The 16,789-nt window shown below is 45.8% G+C and overlaps 1 protein-coding gene and 1 long non-coding RNA gene across 8 annotated transcripts in view; one reads left to right on the forward strand and one right to left on the reverse strand.

Moving 5' to 3' along the window:
- The window catches only part of LOC124693579 (serine/threonine-protein kinase PCRK1-like), a gene marked incomplete in the record, with an annotated part of 68,601 nt that overhangs the window by 37,417 nt on the left and 14,395 nt on the right, over positions 1-16,789 (reverse strand).
- LOC124693581 lies at positions 2,260-8,663 on the forward strand. Of its 7 annotated transcripts, none has more exons than XR_007000089.1 (11): positions 2,260-2,929; positions 3,732-3,765; positions 3,900-3,955; positions 4,037-4,071; positions 4,174-4,233; positions 4,305-4,399; positions 5,611-5,674; positions 7,259-7,333; positions 7,677-7,813; positions 7,921-8,031; positions 8,571-8,663. It is a non-coding gene; the product is annotated as an uncharacterized LOC124693581 (long non-coding RNA). The 7 variants fall into 7 exon arrangements; XR_007000090.1 differs by lacking the exon at positions 8,571-8,663 and adding an exon at positions 8,194-8,405 and having other exon boundaries at positions 2,260-3,116; XR_007000086.1 differs by lacking the exon at positions 8,571-8,663 and adding an exon at positions 8,194-8,405.

The raw sequence follows: 16,789 nt of genomic DNA on the forward strand, positions 1-16,789 counted from the left end.
GCCTACGTTGTTCATGCGCCGTTCGATCGAAGCCTTTTTTGATGGCGAGCAACGTAGTTATCTAGACATGTTAGGGTTAGCATTGTTCTTCATGCTACATGCTTTCGTAGTGCAACCTCAGATGTCTAGCCGCCCCCACACCTATCTTAGGTGTAGGGCGACCCCCGCTGATCATAGTTTAGCAGATCTGATCCGAAGTTACTTACTGCTCCTTGCCCCACAAGACTAGTCATCATCTCACAATAGTTAGGCTCACAAAGTGGGGGAGGATCCGCCGGCACGTAGGGTGTCGTTCGTTGGCCCTGGTTATGATGTTCCGAGGATCAACCGTGTTGGCTTTGTGCCTTGTTTAGGATCGGCTTACGATCACCGGCGTGGCCGCGAGGCTCAACTCGAGTAGGACGATCCGATTAAGTGCAGAACCCCCACATCGCCGCAGGTATCCCGCTTAGGCGACTTCTCGACTGCTGGTGACCACTACATATCCACACTGCTCCGAATCATGGGTGGATCGTTCGAGCTTCTATCTTCACAGATAACCTCGAGAGCCGATCGAGGCTCGATTAACGTTTACGTGTGTGCTCCGCAGAAACTAAGCGAGGCATCATCCACACCTTCCTCGACTGCATAGTCAGTGGCACGCCCTTGTGATAAACATTTACAGGCATATCGCAGCTTTAAGTGGCTGCTCAGAGTGACCAGGGCTGCCCGGCCCTGCTGTTCCCGGCTCCCCCACGGTGTTGCCCGCTCTGCAGCCCTAGTTGTTCCCGGCTCTACGGTGTTGCCCGTCTCTACCCGCCGCGGGGTTTCGACGTCACCAGCCCGCCGGCTCCTCCGTGCTTCCTTCTCCGCTCGTCAGTGGCCGCGGCGTCCCTGACCGGGTGGAGGAGATCGGTGCTATCTTCGGAGTCGACCTCCTCGGAGGAGCTCGACGCCGGAGGAGGTGGAGGTGAAGGTGGAGGTGGAGGCGCGGCAGCCTGGCCTCGTCCGGCGCTGCTCATGGTGGATCTGCTTGGAGGAAGCGACGCTACAGCAGCGGCGGCTAGGGTTTGTGGGGAGGAGATGAGATGCTCGCGCCTCGTATATATAGCGCGAGGCGAGGGCGACGGCCGCGCCACGCGTGGCATCGCCATTACTACGTGCGCAGAGGTAGGCGACGGCCGCGAGCCACGCGAGGCATCGCCATTAACGCGGCCGCGGATCGCCGAAGCGACGCCTCGGTGCGCATGCGGCGGAGAAGACGCATCGACGCTGCGCACACTCGCGGAAGCCGAGGCACGACATTAACGTGGCCCTGCAAAGGCTGCAGTGCGCCGGCCGGAAGTAATGCCGCGGAAGACGAAGCAGTTGTGCCGCTGCCAGGCGGGCCCGCGCGAGTACCGAGCGGACACTCGGAGCGACCGCCGAGCGTCCGCGGAGACGCAAACCTGGCGCATATTTGGGCCAGGTTTGCGTCTCCGCGGACGGCCCGGTCACTTTGCGTCGCCCCGCTGGAACAGGCCCCAGACGCATTTCCGGTCACGGCGGACGAAAACGGTCGCTCAGCGTCCGTTTGCGTCGCGCCGCTGGAGATGCCCTTAGGAGAGCAGAGGCCCCAAATCCATCCAAACAAGGCACGCACATTCACACTCGCTCGCGATTCATCATCCTGCAAAGCAAGCAATCCCAATTCCATTCCTTCCTCGCCGTCATTTCATCTGCTTTCGTCTTCCTCTTTGGAGCCAAAAGGTCAGTCCAGTCTCCACTCCCATCATCGTCATCGATCGACCCTTCCCTCCTTTGCATCGCATCTCATCTCGTGGTTGGGACTTGGGCGGGAAGCCAATATCCATTCCTCTCATCAATCGTCCTTGCCTTGCAGACGGCTCTAGACGGGGAAGGATTCGGTTCGATTCGGTGGAGCAGGAGGATCGATTGGGGGCTGTCGCCGGCGCAGGAGGAGTGGAGACTCGCCGCCCGCACTATTTGGAGTAAGCAAACCGACCATCGATATTCCTGGGTCAAACCATCCGCTCAATCTGGGCACGAAAAACCGATAACCGAGAACCGAACCAAAATAACTGGAACTGAAACCGAAAATTTTGGTTCTAGTAAATGATAACCGAAATTTATCAGGTAAATTTGGTTCTGACCGGTTAACCGAAATATTGAAAGAAGCCCATCAGCAAATATGCAGCCCAATAGCCCATATAGGAAACCCTATGTATATAAGCCACAGCCATGGCACCCCTGCTCGACGGGACTGCTCCTAGCCTTTCCACAGCAGTAGGCCGGCCGGTGGTGCTCGACGCCGTTCTTCCTCATCTGGAGCGGCAGCGGCAGCACCCCGACGCCCTTCTTCCCCATCTGCAGTATCGCCGCCGCAATAACCACCACCCCTCCGCCGCCGCCACCACTCACCACTCACCACCATCTCCTCCGTCTCGCCGCCGCCGCCAAAAGGGAAAGATGGTCCGCGTACGCATCTTCTGCCATGACGACCTCCAAGCCCTGCGGAACCGCTCCGATCAGCACCTGTCTGTAGAGCTCGTCTCTCTGGATTCCGTGAGCATAGCGAGCGACTCGTGTAAACTCCTCCTCAACCTGATTGAGGGGAGGGACTATCCCAAGAAGGTCAAGCTGACTGAGCGGAGGTACTGGAAATGCCGCCAGATGGTTCTCCTCTCGCTGATAGCAGGCGTGGCGCTGGAGCTCCACAAGATCAAGCATGATCTGTATCCCCTCCTTTCTCGGGAGGCCAAGCTGGAAGGGGGCTTCGTGGAACACCTCCTACTCCTGAAGAACTCAGCACTTACGCTTGTACGTCTGGCCAAGGACGCTAAGGAAATAGTCGAAGGACTTGATCAGGAGGTTGTGATCGATGGGCTCTTAGGCAAAGTTAAAAAGTTTGGCAAAGTGGTAGAGGATACCGCTGATCTGGTATTGAAAGGTACTCACAACATTGCCTGGCTTCAGAAACGTCTCCCGTCGGTTCTTGATCCGGTCGACCTTCTGTTGTTGACCCCCGTTCAGTTCCCTGATCCTCATAAGTAGACTATCAGCTGTTTCTTGCCAGCTCTGGACTGTTGTGATGAGTATTTTTTAGGGGGCCTGGCAAACAGCTTAAAACTGTAGAGGTAGTTTGCACAGCTCCCAAATGTTGCCATGTTTACTTCTTGGACCCTTTATGTTTGGATGATGTTAATGGATTTTAAATAATTTGTATTATGGTGCTGTTTTCTCATTCTGTGCTAGGGTACAATTTGCAATTACTTTCAGTTAGGATGATTCTGTGGAACGTCAGCTCCACAGATATTACGGAAAAATTTGTTACGGAAACACAGTTTTACAGTACAGTCACATGGAGGTATTCTCTCTTTTGGGGAAATTAACTCTTAACAAAGATGCAGAGTTCCCTCAACTTTCACCCCAGCTGCGTCATTGAAATTAATTTCGGCCGCCGGATCCTCCCATGGATGGCCACGACAGTATCTTGCTACTGTGCTGTGCTGAGTATATAACCGACCCCTCGTCTCCGTTAAAAAAAAAATTATGGAGACGAGGGGGTCGGTTATCATTTTAAGTTACATTATTGTTTCCTAAAGTGCCCACATTTCTACTAAAAAATGCTTCCGCAAATATTTCCTAATTTCTCAGCTTAGCCAGATACTTCATAATCATTGTGCAATTATCTTTCATTACCTATAATAGTACCCCTATTTGTACAAAACTCACTTTTCTCCCTCTTGCAGCGAACCTCCAACCGGTCCTCCACATCTAAGCAAGGTGTTGTGCTGATCTCTCCTATGTCTCTTCTTTTTGTGTATGCTTATGAAAATAGTAGGCTATTAGCTTTAATTTGGTCTTTTGTGAACGAATAATAGATTTGCTGTGAAATCTGATATAATTTGTTGGTTCAGATGTGTCATGGAAGAAGATGAAGTTATAGAGAAGATTAGGCCTTGATGTTCTACAGGTAATTGTTACAGCCTTTCCAGATCTGAACCGTGGTGCAAGCTAGGGGTTGTTAACTTTGTGTGGTTGTGTTATATGGCAGCAAGGTGGTGTATTGGATTCAGTGGTGTGAGATATGTGCGTGCTGCCACCTTTGCTTAATACTTTTTTCATCAACCGTATTGCAAGCTAGGGATTGTTGATTTTGTGTGGTTGCATTGTTGTTCTGTTTCTCGGCAGGGTTCTGCTGCTCACCAACCAGTAGAATTTGTTGTTGATTTTCCAGGAGACACTGAGAAGGTTGGTTTGTCTTACAGTTCCTTGCTTTATTTCTGAAAACCTTATAATATCTCACTGCTACTCCTTTATAGGTCGTAGGGGACTGGGTGGCGGTGCTCCAAGCCAGCAGGGGGCTGGGTGGCAGTGTTCCACATCAGTAGAACACTACTTAATTTGTCTTTACAAAGTGAGTACCGGTGACTGTCCCATCAACCCGTGGGGTTATCTTTTGGTACTGACATCGTCTAGGTCTTTGGCTGCTCAGTGTCTCATTGTAAATACTATTGTTGAAACCATCTACCTGCCTTTTGGAGTCGTAAGTGAGACTCATTGGGAGATTGAAATCATGTTTCCCTAGCCACTTTAGATCAGTAGACTGATACTCCCTCCGTTCCTTTCTATAGTGCCTATTGTTTTTTGGCACGGAAATTAGCGTAGTCATTTTTTCACACAAAAACCCCTAGCGATATCACATACAAAATAGGAAACTGAAAACAGATCTCAGTATAATGTTACATATTTAGTAAACTTGCATGTGTGTAACCATGTAAGTATTACGTGCTATTGAAATCATGTTTCCCTAGCCATTACTTAGATCTTCCGGTTGCTTAAGACTTATTTATGAGTTTATGATTTCTGATTTCTGATTTCCTACGATCTGGAAAATGCGCTTTCGAATCTATATACTTGGGATCAAATTCATATGGATATAAATATCTTTTAAGTGATCTCTATAAAAATGGTGACAACCACGGGCAAAAAATTCAAAGAAGCAACAAGCGCCGCATGCGGCTTACGCCGTGCAGAGATGGTGAATTCATTACTATATATTTAGTTGGTGACTAAATATTCTAAACTGCTTCTCATATTTGGGCTCTGCCTTTAAAAGTTTAGATAGTTTGGTTATGCTTCTCTTGGTCAGAAATAGATCAGTTTTCTCTTTTCCAGAATACAAATAAAAACCATGTCCATTGAGGGAGGAGGCCTTTACAAAACAATAGACTATTATGGTTGCTTTATGGGCTCTGTAATATAGTATACCTTATCCCATTTGAGATGTTGGTATTTTGAAAGTATCTACCTGTTCAAAAAAAATAGCATTTATGGCAAACTCGATATTATCACGCTAAAAATTCAAAAGTGTTTCTTGATACTTCCCCTCTGTTATCTTGATACTTCCAATCTTCAGAATATATACTGTATCAGTGTGTTACCAAATACGAGTACATTATTGGGGTAAAATAGAGGGATATGTACTTCCATTTTTCATATTGATAACTGATTGAAACACTTTTGGTTCATGCGAGTGCTGCCATGTTTTGTCAATTATTATTTCAGTGCTTACATTACTATTGTACTTGCTCCATTCTTGATTATGACCATCTATTTTACATTCAGTTCTCGGAACTTAAGTATGGGTGACGGCCTGCTTTTCGACATAGAAGAATACCATAAGGAAATGGTAAGCCACCTTTTCTTTAAAATATTCTCCTTTAAGAAAGAAGCAAATTTTCTACGATCATTTGCTTTGGAGGAGCCATTTTCACTATACTGATGGCACTTCTCATATAGATTCCTCTTTCGATTCTTTTTTAAGAGTACATCAGTCCAAGATGACAATTGTTACAAAGTTCAGCTTTAAGTGGTTTCTAAATTCCTTTCAATTTCTGTTGGATAAAATACCATGTACATGGTGCAACATAATATATCATTATATGCAGCAAAATTGTATGCTTTCCTGACTGTTTTTTCTTTCATACCAAATTGCATGACTAATCTAAAACATGATCGGTTATATATATTTTCTGCACATCAGATTGATTCTATACCAAATGGCTACTACACGTTTGAGTGCTTTTTACCTCATCACATAGTACTACTATTAATTACAAATAGTGAGATTGGCCATGCTCAAGGTTCAATGACTTGATGCAGGTAATTAACTTTTGAGAGCATGTTATCCTATGTTTAAATTTCTTTGAAAGTTGTGTTTCTCTCCGATGGATTCATATTATGCTTTGTGATTTATAGTTGTTTTTTGGCTCCTGGCAGTGTGAGTTATACTAATGACACACTTCATTTATCATGCTAATGGACCTATTGGCTTATTACTCCTGATATTGTTGTCCTAACCTTATCTACGATATCTGGTGCATTTCTTTTAGGACAGCTATTTACATCTATGCAAGGATACATCTCTGAGCACCCGGCTTCTTCTATACCTGTCATTTCTGTTAGGACAGCTCTGTTAGGATACATCTGTTAGGATACCTGTCATTTTTATTGTCAGAGAGACCTGCGTGAATAAGTTCATTAGGCATATGTAGGCATTAATATATGTGCCAAGGCCAACATATGAAATAAGAAACTGAACATTAGACAACCTCAATGAGTGCATTTGCAATTTCATGGAGTTAGGGACTGAATCTGGACACTTTGTTTGAGGGAAATGAGTTAAACTGAAATAATTCAGCTACGAACTGTTATTATCTTCCTTTTGTTTCCCATATTCTTTGCTGGCTTATTTCCCAACTAATGTTTTTAGAAACTACATCCCACTTCACTGTGCTCATATCGACAGCCTACCGGGAAAAGCATGTGATCTTTAATTTCATTTACATTATTTGAAAGGGGTGCTTTTAACAGCCCTACCTTGAGCTTGAAATCCTCCTATTTGTGTCTGCAGTCATGGTGAAGTTTTAGAGCTTATATACTTTATTTAATGTTTCTCTAATTATGCTCGTGCTTGCTTGCCATTTTTTATCTTACCATTCTAATCCATGTGTATGTTCTGTTGGATCGTCACTATCACAATATGTCGTGTTCCTTTTTGCACTGCAGTTTGACTGTGCTATTAGATAATTCCATATGCTAGGATTTTGTCTAGAACACTATCTCTGGTTTTAAAAAAGAAAGTGTTGTGAAAAGCCGTTTTCTTGAGTGCTATTAGTTATAGCCATTGCTTGCAGATTTTCTATATTTTTCATTTGGTGAGTTCATGTAAAGATTTTCTCATAGTTTCTTGGTCCGAATTCACATGTTTCAGCTGTGCATACCTCGACTGCTCTTCCTTTGGGTCGCCTGTTCTCTGTATGTGTTTGGTCCAACATAGAACTAAGAGGTACACCCCTTATTTTTCATTGATATACTGTTAGATGTCCTTTGAGGTTCTGTATCTCTTGGTACAATTGTATGTATGTACTCGGCTGTCAATGCGCTTGGTAGTCGGTGAATCAACCACATGTAGTAATCCTTAAAGATAATCTAAGACATTTGTGAAATTATAGAAGACTGCTGCTTCCCTGTTAGTTTGTAGGGCGGTTGATTTACTTGAATTTGTGTTTCTCAAAATTTGCTTCTAAAAGAGTAATCTACAATATTCATTGTCAAAGAAAAAAATGTCTACTCAGGTTGCTACTGTGTGAATACAAATTCTTAGTATACACATGTTTTTTTTTTAACAGGACATGTCGGCTTTGTAGTTCTGTATAGCAACAATAGATGGTGCTATCTATTTTTCAGGTTTCTAATCAACTCGGTCTGCCTCAGAATTAAGCTAAAGCTAAATTTCTGGACATAATGCATCAGCCATAGCCCATAGGTAGCTATTTTTTTACACTAGGTTTGACATTTGGAGCTTGAATAAATACATGTGTTGCTTTTAGCATAGTTTTTAAATTTAGTGTTTCCTCCCTATGCATATTTCAGCAGTGCGTACCACGACTAAGAGCCGTCTACCCATGCTGGTGGAGGTGGTGGTCTAGCGAAGAAAGCTAGAAACTAAGTTACCCTGCGCCTGCAGAGATGCTACTCCTTAAGGTCCGACCAAACCATACCTATTGTTAAATGAGTACACATAGCTACCCTTGATTAATTCTGAACTTTTTTACTGCAAATCAGACTTATTTTGCCTATCCATCGTCTAATTCCATGATGGACTCAAAAACCTGTCCTTGGTGATATTTTTGTTCCGTCGTCCAGGTCTCTGTTGCCGAATGTCTCATTGTTGATGTATATTGAGACCAGCTACCTCTGCCTTTTAGAATCTGTGTTGGTTACACAAAACTCATCAGGTTATTGACGCGTGTTTCCAAACTGATCGAAACTTATGTATTTAGTACTATTTACATGTGATCAAAACTTATGTATTGAATGCGGTGTGAATTTCTATATTGCTTCCCATGTGTGCTTCAGCATTGGTTATTCGTTTGATCTTCCTGTTTAAGATTTTATTGTACGATGTTATGACTTGATTTCATAATATGCGAAAAATATGCCTTCAAATTTATAGACCTGTGATCAAATAAGTATGGATAAACTATCCTTTTAATAATCTGTATAAATTGTTGGGACTCTAGGATATGCAGCGCCAGAGTACATGCAAACTGGGCGCCTCACTGCAAAAAGTGACATATGGGGCTATGGTGTGCTGCTCTATGAACTCATCACGGGTCGCCGTCCCATTGACAGGAACCGCCCAAAGGGCGAGCAGAAGCTCCTGGATTGGGTGAAACCATACATATCTGACGTCAAACGGTTCCCCATCATTGTAGACCCACGGCTGGAGGGACACTACAACCTCAAGTCCATGACAAAGTTGGCAGGCGTGGCAAACCGCTGTCTACTCCGTATACCAAAATCACGCCCAAAGATGAGTGAGGTGTATGAGATGGTTCTGAAGATTGTGGACAGCGTTGAGAGCGGACCGCCGCAGCCTCCTCTACACTACCATGGCTCGGTTTCTGAACCGGGTGCAAAGCGGACTAAAGACCTGTTGACGAGGTAGTATGTGGTCCCTGTCTGTAAAGTATAGCTGTTCATACGGGTGCACAGTTGAGTTGTGGCGTCGTTTCCTGTAGTTTTCTGTGTAATAGATCTGATTTCGTGTGCATGACCATCTGAGGTGCGAGCAAAGATGGTAATCAGTAGGCCCCTAGTGTTTTTGGTGCAGTTTCAGCCATTCCATGCCCCATACTCTTCTCTGAACCAAGTCTTTGGTGCAACCTGCGTGGCTAGCAGAGGTGGTGATCAACACTAGGCCCCTTTCATTCTGTGCAAATACCAAGAAACCTGTCATTTTTCTTCTAGAAAGGGTTTAACCTGAATGCAGGGAATGATTCAGATTCAAGCAAGATGTGACCTGAACCAGTGGATGCTGCCCACCAATCAGAAAATGCGTCTTATCTCCAGCTCAATTGCAGAATGATCTGAATATCTGATGGGTGTCGACAGCCATGCCTGGAGGTACATTCCTGCCAGCCATCCTTTTGGTCAGATAAGACCCAGCTGCACATATCAGAAAGAGACCCCTTTTGCAATTGGGAGGATGTCGATTTATTCGATCGTATGGTCCGCGTTATCTTTTGTTACCCAAGATGATCAAATATTCAGTTGCAGATCCAGTGCAAATCATCTGGTGAAGACTGTATCAGTGGCAAAGTTTCTGGTGGTGGTCTCAGTCTGCTGTTCCCATGTAACTAGAGAGAAAGGCACAGTGAATGATTGGGGGCAAGGAATTCTGCATACTTTCCATTCCATCATCATCATCATCAAATATCACATTCTTCATATGCACGGTGCAGAATTTCGGCAAATTTTTATGTGGTGGGCAGGAAATGTAAAGCTCATTTCGGTTTCAACGAATCTAACCATTCGCTTGTCGACGAACGGAAGTGGCACTTGGCTCCCAAGAACTCTGAATCCACCCTCCTGGATGCAAAGAGGGGAGGTAATGTCTGTCTCGGCTCAACTGACATCTCATATGCCATGTCAAGCCATCGCCATACATCTGTACGTGCCTGATGCTTGCTTATCATCTTCAGAAAAGTAATTATCACATGGTGCGTGTTGTGTCTACCCTGTGTGATGCATCCATCTTCAGAAATTAGACGCGGAATGTGTGTGGCATGCACAGAGAGATAGGGATCTGCCGAACCTGCCATATGGTTTGCCATTTGCAGCCACTGCTTTTACAGCTGCAACTGACGGCGAAGGCTGCCTGCTGCCTTCTGAAACAAGGCCCTAGAAAACATGAAACAGCAGCAGCATTCTGTTGAAATATTGGGCCCACTTTTAGTGGCCCAAATTAGATTTCAGTTTTCCTATAAATCTCAAAGCCCACATAGTGGCAGCCTTGTGAGTTTGAGCCCAAGTTGGTGGCAGCTCACTAGGGAGTGGCAAGAGGTGGGAAGTTTAGTCCCACATGGAAAGTTGGGAGGAAGTTAGACCACCTTATAAGGTGGGTTGTTCCACCACTAGTAAGTGAGTGAGAATAGGAGTGCTACACGCGCGCTCCTCCTCCTCCTCGCTCGCTCGTCTCGTCTTGACTCGACACGTCACGACGCGCGCCGCGCTCGTGGTGAGTGGATTGAGCCTCGAGCCGAGACTTTCCTTACTTTTTGCAGCTCAGGAAAACGAACAGAGTCCTAGACGGACGCGGTCGCAGTTAGTCGGTTCGGGTCGCTCCCGGATCGTGGGCTATCCGTGAATCGACTCGAAACGTTCGTGCGACGTGGGTGTGGCCCACGTTGCCTAGGGTTTCCCGAGCCTATATAATCTCTTGCCCGGCTACCGCAGAAACACATCTAACATACGAGTTAGGGTTTCCACCTCTCTCTGCTTGCGCCACCATCGTAGCCTACTCCATCCCGCGCGCCGACGTGCATCGGCGAACGGGAGAGCAGGTCTCCGGAACCGCTCGTCCTTGCGATCCTGTACGGGAGAGGGCCAATTAGGTTTTTGGAAGCGCTCGCGCGACTGCTCAAGCTCTTCATCACGGGTCGCCTTCCGTCCAGAGTCGGGCGGTGCTGCCTACCGTCGTCTTCAACGCCATCTACTTCGACCCGTCGTCCCCGTCGTCAACAACGTTGTCATCAACAACGTTACTGCCGCGACATCATCTGCTACACCTCCACCGCCACCTCCACCAGATCGGTACGTGCGATATATCTCGATCTGTTTAGCGATGGATGTTGTACTGTTTGCTATGCTACTGTTCATGTTGATCACTACATCTAGTATGTTCGAGTTTCACGTGTTAGTAGTTACTGTCGTCATGCTTAATATTCTGGAATTAATCATGGAAATTGTGCCTAATTCTCCAACAATCCAAAAACCTAATTGTAGGCAATTTCCTGAGTTAACAATGGCTGGTTTTTCCGATGCACTGAGGCCGGATAAGTTTACCGGTGTGCACTTTAAGAGGTGGCGAGATAAGGCCATGCTCCGGCTTACTCATCCGAAAGTGTTCGGATTACTGATGGTTTACCTAAAGGAACTATATCCGACCAAGATCGAACAAGTTCAAGGAAAACAATACTCTCTTCGTTGGATGCGTTCGAGTATTCTTGTCGATCGTACGTGTGATGTGTACATGCACATAACGGATGGTAAAGAGCTCCGGGAGGCATCGAATGCTAAGTTCGGTGCAACCGATGCGAGCGATGAACTGTACATCATGGAGAACTTCCATGACATCGGGATGGTTAACAACCGTTACGTAGTCGAACAAGCTCATGAGATACAAGTGCATTGCGAAAGAGCTTGAACTCCTTAAGTGTGCCTTACCCGACAAGTTTGTGGCTGGATGCATCATCGCTAAGTTGCCCCCTTCATGGAGGAACTTTGCCACAACTCTCAAACACAAGAGACAAGGAGATATCGGTTGAAAATCTGATAGCATCTCTTGATGTTGAGGAGAAAGCTCGGGCTAAGGATAATACCGAGAAAGGAGAGGGTCAGTCTAGCGCCAACATGGTGCGGAAGAAACCCTACAAGCAAAAACAAAGGGAATAACAAGCCCTCCTTCAATAAGCCTATGAAGACTACAACCTTCAAGAAGAAGAAGATGATAAACAAAGCAGATCCGAGCTGCTTTACATGTGGAGAAGACCGGCCACTTTTCTAAGGACTGTCCGTGAGAGGGCGGACCGCAAGAAAAAGGCGAGGCAAGTCAACACAGTGACCGCTAGCAATGCTGATGGGTACGGTAATCTCTTTATCGTTCTTTCGGTATTTCAATCTCCATGTTGGTGGATTGATACGAGTGCTAATGTTCATGTGTGTGCCGACATATCCATGTTCACTTCTTACCGGTCGCCCGGGATTCTTCCGTCTTGATGGGGAATGGGTCACATGCTTCGTTCGTGGTGTTGGCACGGTAGATCCGAAGTTCACTTCGGGGAAGATCGTGCAGTCGAGGAACGTGCAGCATGTCCCTACTATGAACAAGAATCTCGTTAGCGGCTCCCTTCTATGCGAGAGATGGGTTTAAGGTTGTTTTAGAGTCGAATAAAGTAGTTGTTTCCAAGTTTGGACAATTTATTGGTAAAGACTATGAGTGCGGAGGCTTGTTCCGCTTTTCGCTTTACGATTTCAGTAATAAGTCTCGTGAACCATATTTGTGGCAATGTTAGTGATGATACCAGTGTTTGGCATTCTCGTTTATGTCACATTAATTTTGGTTTAATGTCTCGGCTATCCAGGTTTAAGTTTAATTCGAATTTCACCATTGCCAAAGGTTCTAAGTGCCATAGTTGTGTGCAATCAAAGCAACCTCGGAAGCCTCACAAGGCGGCCGAGGAGAGAAACCTGGCACCTCTAGAACTCATACATTCCGATCTATGCGAGATGAATGGTGTGTTGACAAAAGGCGGAAAGAGATATTTCATGACATTGATTGATGATGCGACTAGATTTTGCTATGTTTATTTGTTGCGAACTAAAGATGAAGCTTTAGACTACTTTAAAATTTATAAGGCTTGAAGTTGAAAATCAACTAGAGAGAAAGATCAAGCGTCTTAGGTCGGATCGTGGTGGCGAATATTTTCCTAAAATCTTTGATGAATTTTGTGAGGAACATGGCATTATTCATGAGAGGACGCCTCCCTATTCACCCCAATCAAACGGGGTTGCCGAGAGGAAAAACCGCACGCCGATCGACTTGGTGAATTCCATGTTAGCCATCGCTGGTTTATCAAAGGCATGGTGGGGGAGGCTTTGCCGACTTCATGTCATGTCCTGAATAGAGTTCCTAACAAGAATAAAGATAAAACCCTTACGAGGAGTGGGCTGGGAGAAAACCATCACTTTCGTATTTGCGCACATGGGGATGTTTGGCGAAAGTCAATATTCCAATTACTAAGAAGCGCAAACTTGGACCAAAGACAGTGGATTGTATCTTTCTAGGTTATGCTCCGCGGAGTGTAGGATATAGATTTTTAGTAGTTCAATCCGAGGTACCTGATATGCATGTTGATACTATTATAGAATCTCGTGATGCAACATTTTTTGAGAATATGTTTCCTATGAAAGATATGCATAGCATTGCTAGAATTTCTACTGAGATAATTTCTGAGTCCAGTACATCTAATGAGTATTTTGAACAATCACATGAGAATGTTACTGAGAAGGATGACAATGAAGCTCCTAAACGGAGCAAGAGACGAAGGATTGAAAATCCTTTGGTGATGATTTCATTGTGTACCTTGTGGATAATACTCCCACGTCCATTGCAGAGGCATATGCATCTCCGTGATGCGGATGACTCGGAAAGAAGCTGTCCATAACGAGATGGACTCGATCCTTTCTAATGGAACTTGGGAGCTATCGAAACGACTCCCATGGATGCAAGCCTGTGGGCCGCAAATGGGTGTTCAAGAAGAAGCTAAGACCCGATGGTACTATTGAAAAGTACAAGGCGCGGCTTGTAGCTAAAGGCTACACACGGAGAGAAGGCGAAGATTACTTCGACACCTATTCACCTTGTCGCTAGACTTACCACCATTCGAGTACTACTATCCATGGCTGCCTCCTATGGTCTTATCGTTCATCAAATGGACGTAAAGACAGCCTTTCCTTAATGGAGAGTTGGAAGAGGAAATCTATATGGATCAACTCTGATGGGTTTGTAGTAAAAGGTGAAGAAAGAAAGGTGTGCAAGTTGCTGAAATCTTTATATGGCCTAAAACAAGCACCTAAGCAATGGCATGAGAAGTTTGACGAACTTTAACTCTCGTAGGCTTTGTTGTCAATGAGGTCGACAAGTGCGTTTACTATCGCCATGGTGGGGGCGAAGGTGTTATACTATGTTTGTATGTGGATGATATTCTGATCTTTGGTACAAACATGAGAGTAATACACGAGGTCAAGTCTTTCTTGTCAAAGAGTTTTGATATGAAAGATCCGGGAGAAGTCGATGTGATTCCGAACATCAAGCTGATTAAGAACGAGAGTGGGATTACTCTAACGCAATCCCATTATGTTGAGAAGATCTTGAGCCGGTTCGGCTATATTGATAGCAAGCCTTCTTCAACATCTTATGATCCCAGGTGTGACACTACGCAAGAACCGGAGGATTGCCATAGATCAATTGAGATATTCTCGGATCGTTGGCTCACTCATGTACTTAGCGAGCGCGACTAGACCCGACATCTCTTTGCTCGTTAGCAAGTTGAGTAGGTTCATGTCAAACCCGGTACTCGATCATTGGCATGCACTTGATAGGGTCATGCGCTACCTATGTGGTACAATGAGTTATGGGATTCACTATTCAGAGGCACCCAGTATGTGCTTGAAGGATATAGTGATTCGAATTGGATCTCAGATGTAGCTGATCCGTACGCCTACAAGTGGGTATGTATTTACCTTTGGAGGTGGCGCAAGTATCATGGAGATCTTGCAAGCAAACCATATTGACGAGGTCAACTATGGAAGCAGTAACTTATCGCTTTAGACACAACCATCGTTGAATCGTAATGGTTGCGTGAGCTCTTGATGGACTTGCCTGTGGTTGAAAAACCTGTTCCGGCAATCCTTTTGAATTGTGACAATCAAACTGTAATTGTCAAAGTGAACAATTCTAAGGATAACGCGAAGTCATCAAGACACGTCAAGAGACGTTTGAAGTCTGTCAGAAAATTGCGAAACTCCGGAGTAATAACTGTTACATATATTCAAACAGACAAAAACCTGGCAGATCCCTTTACAAAGGGACTATCACGTAATGTGATAGAAAGTGCATCGAGGGGATGGGTTTGAGACCCGTTGATGTTACGCCATAGTGGTAACCCAACCTTTGTGATCGGAGATCCCGTGAATTAGGACTCGAGAAGAACAAACTAGTGGTTTAATTGAGGAGAGTATTATGTAACCCTCTCTATGTGAAGATGCACAACTCTCAATTGCTGTAAGGCAGTGTTGGCAACAAGCCTTAATGTGTTTATGTTGGCTATTTTAGCAAAGATGCTCGTCCTACAGAGCATTCTTGAAATAACACACCTATATGAGTCCGATTGTTAAACGTCGCAATCTATGAGATTTGGGTGATCTCTAGTAAACTCATGAAGAGACCATGAAGTATGACGCATATGCTTCACCCGCGGGGTAGGCTACTGCAGCCATGTACTTAGTCATGACTTTGAGTGAAACCCTCGTTCACGCAAAACTTGCAATTCAAGGCTTAGTCCATTGTTCAAGTGTGAGTGGATGTAGCTTAAGGTTCTAGGCGTAAGTTCAACTTAATGGTCTCCACGTAAACACCGGTATATAAACAAGCAACGAGAGTATTGGTAAATCTCTAAATGGGGATTTGAGATCCGGTGGGGATTGTTGAAGATATTGGGCCCACTTTTAGTGGCCCAAATTAGATTTCAGTTTTCCTATAAATCTCAAAGCCCACATAGTGGCAAGCCTGTGAGTTTGAGCCCAAGTTAGTGGCAGCTCAACTAGGGAGTGGCAAGAGGTGGGAAGTTTAGTCCCACATGCAAAGTTGGGAGGAAGTTAGACCACCTTATAAGGTGGGTTGTTCCACCTACTAGTAAGTGAGCGAGAATAGGAGTGCTACACGCGCGCTCCTCCTCCCTCCTCGGCTCGCTCGTCTCGTCTTGACTCGACACGCGCACGACGCGCGCCGCGCCGTGGTGAGTGGATTGAGCCTCGAGCCGAGACTTTCCTTACTTTTGCAGCTCGAGAAAACGAACAGAGTCCTAGACGGACGCGTCGCAGCTTGGTCGGTTCGGTCGCTCCGGATCGTGGGCTATCTCTGTAACCGACTCGAAACGTTCGTGCGACGTGGGTGTGGCCCACGTTGCCTAGGGTCTCCCGAGCCTATATAACTCTCTTGCCGGCTACCGTGGTAAACACATCTAACATACGAGTTAGGGTTTCCACCTCTCTTCGCTTGCGCCCACCATCGTAGCCTACTTCCATCCCGCGCGCCGACGTGCATCGGCGAACGGGAGAGCAGGTCTCCGAACCGCTCGTCCTTGCGATCCCGTACGGGAGAGGCGAACTAGGGTTTTGGGAAGCGGCTCGCGCGATCGCTTCAGCTCTTCATCACGGGCCGCCTTCCGTCCAAGTCGGGCGTGCCGCCTACCGTCGCTCTTCAACGCCATCTACTTTCGACCCGTCTGTCCCCAGCCGTCAACAACGCTGTCATCAACAACGTTCACTGCCGGACATCATCCGCTACACCTCCACCGCCACCTCCCACCGTGACGGCACGTGCGATATATCTCGATCTCGTTTAGCAGCACGTCGACTGCGTCTGCTATGCTACTGTTCATGTTGATCACTACAT

This window comes from Lolium rigidum, chromosome 2 (genome assembly GCF_022539505.1).
Source record: "Lolium rigidum isolate FL_2022 chromosome 2, APGP_CSIRO_Lrig_0.1, whole genome shotgun sequence".
NCBI lineage: Eukaryota > Viridiplantae > Streptophyta > Magnoliopsida > Poales > Poaceae > Lolium > Lolium rigidum.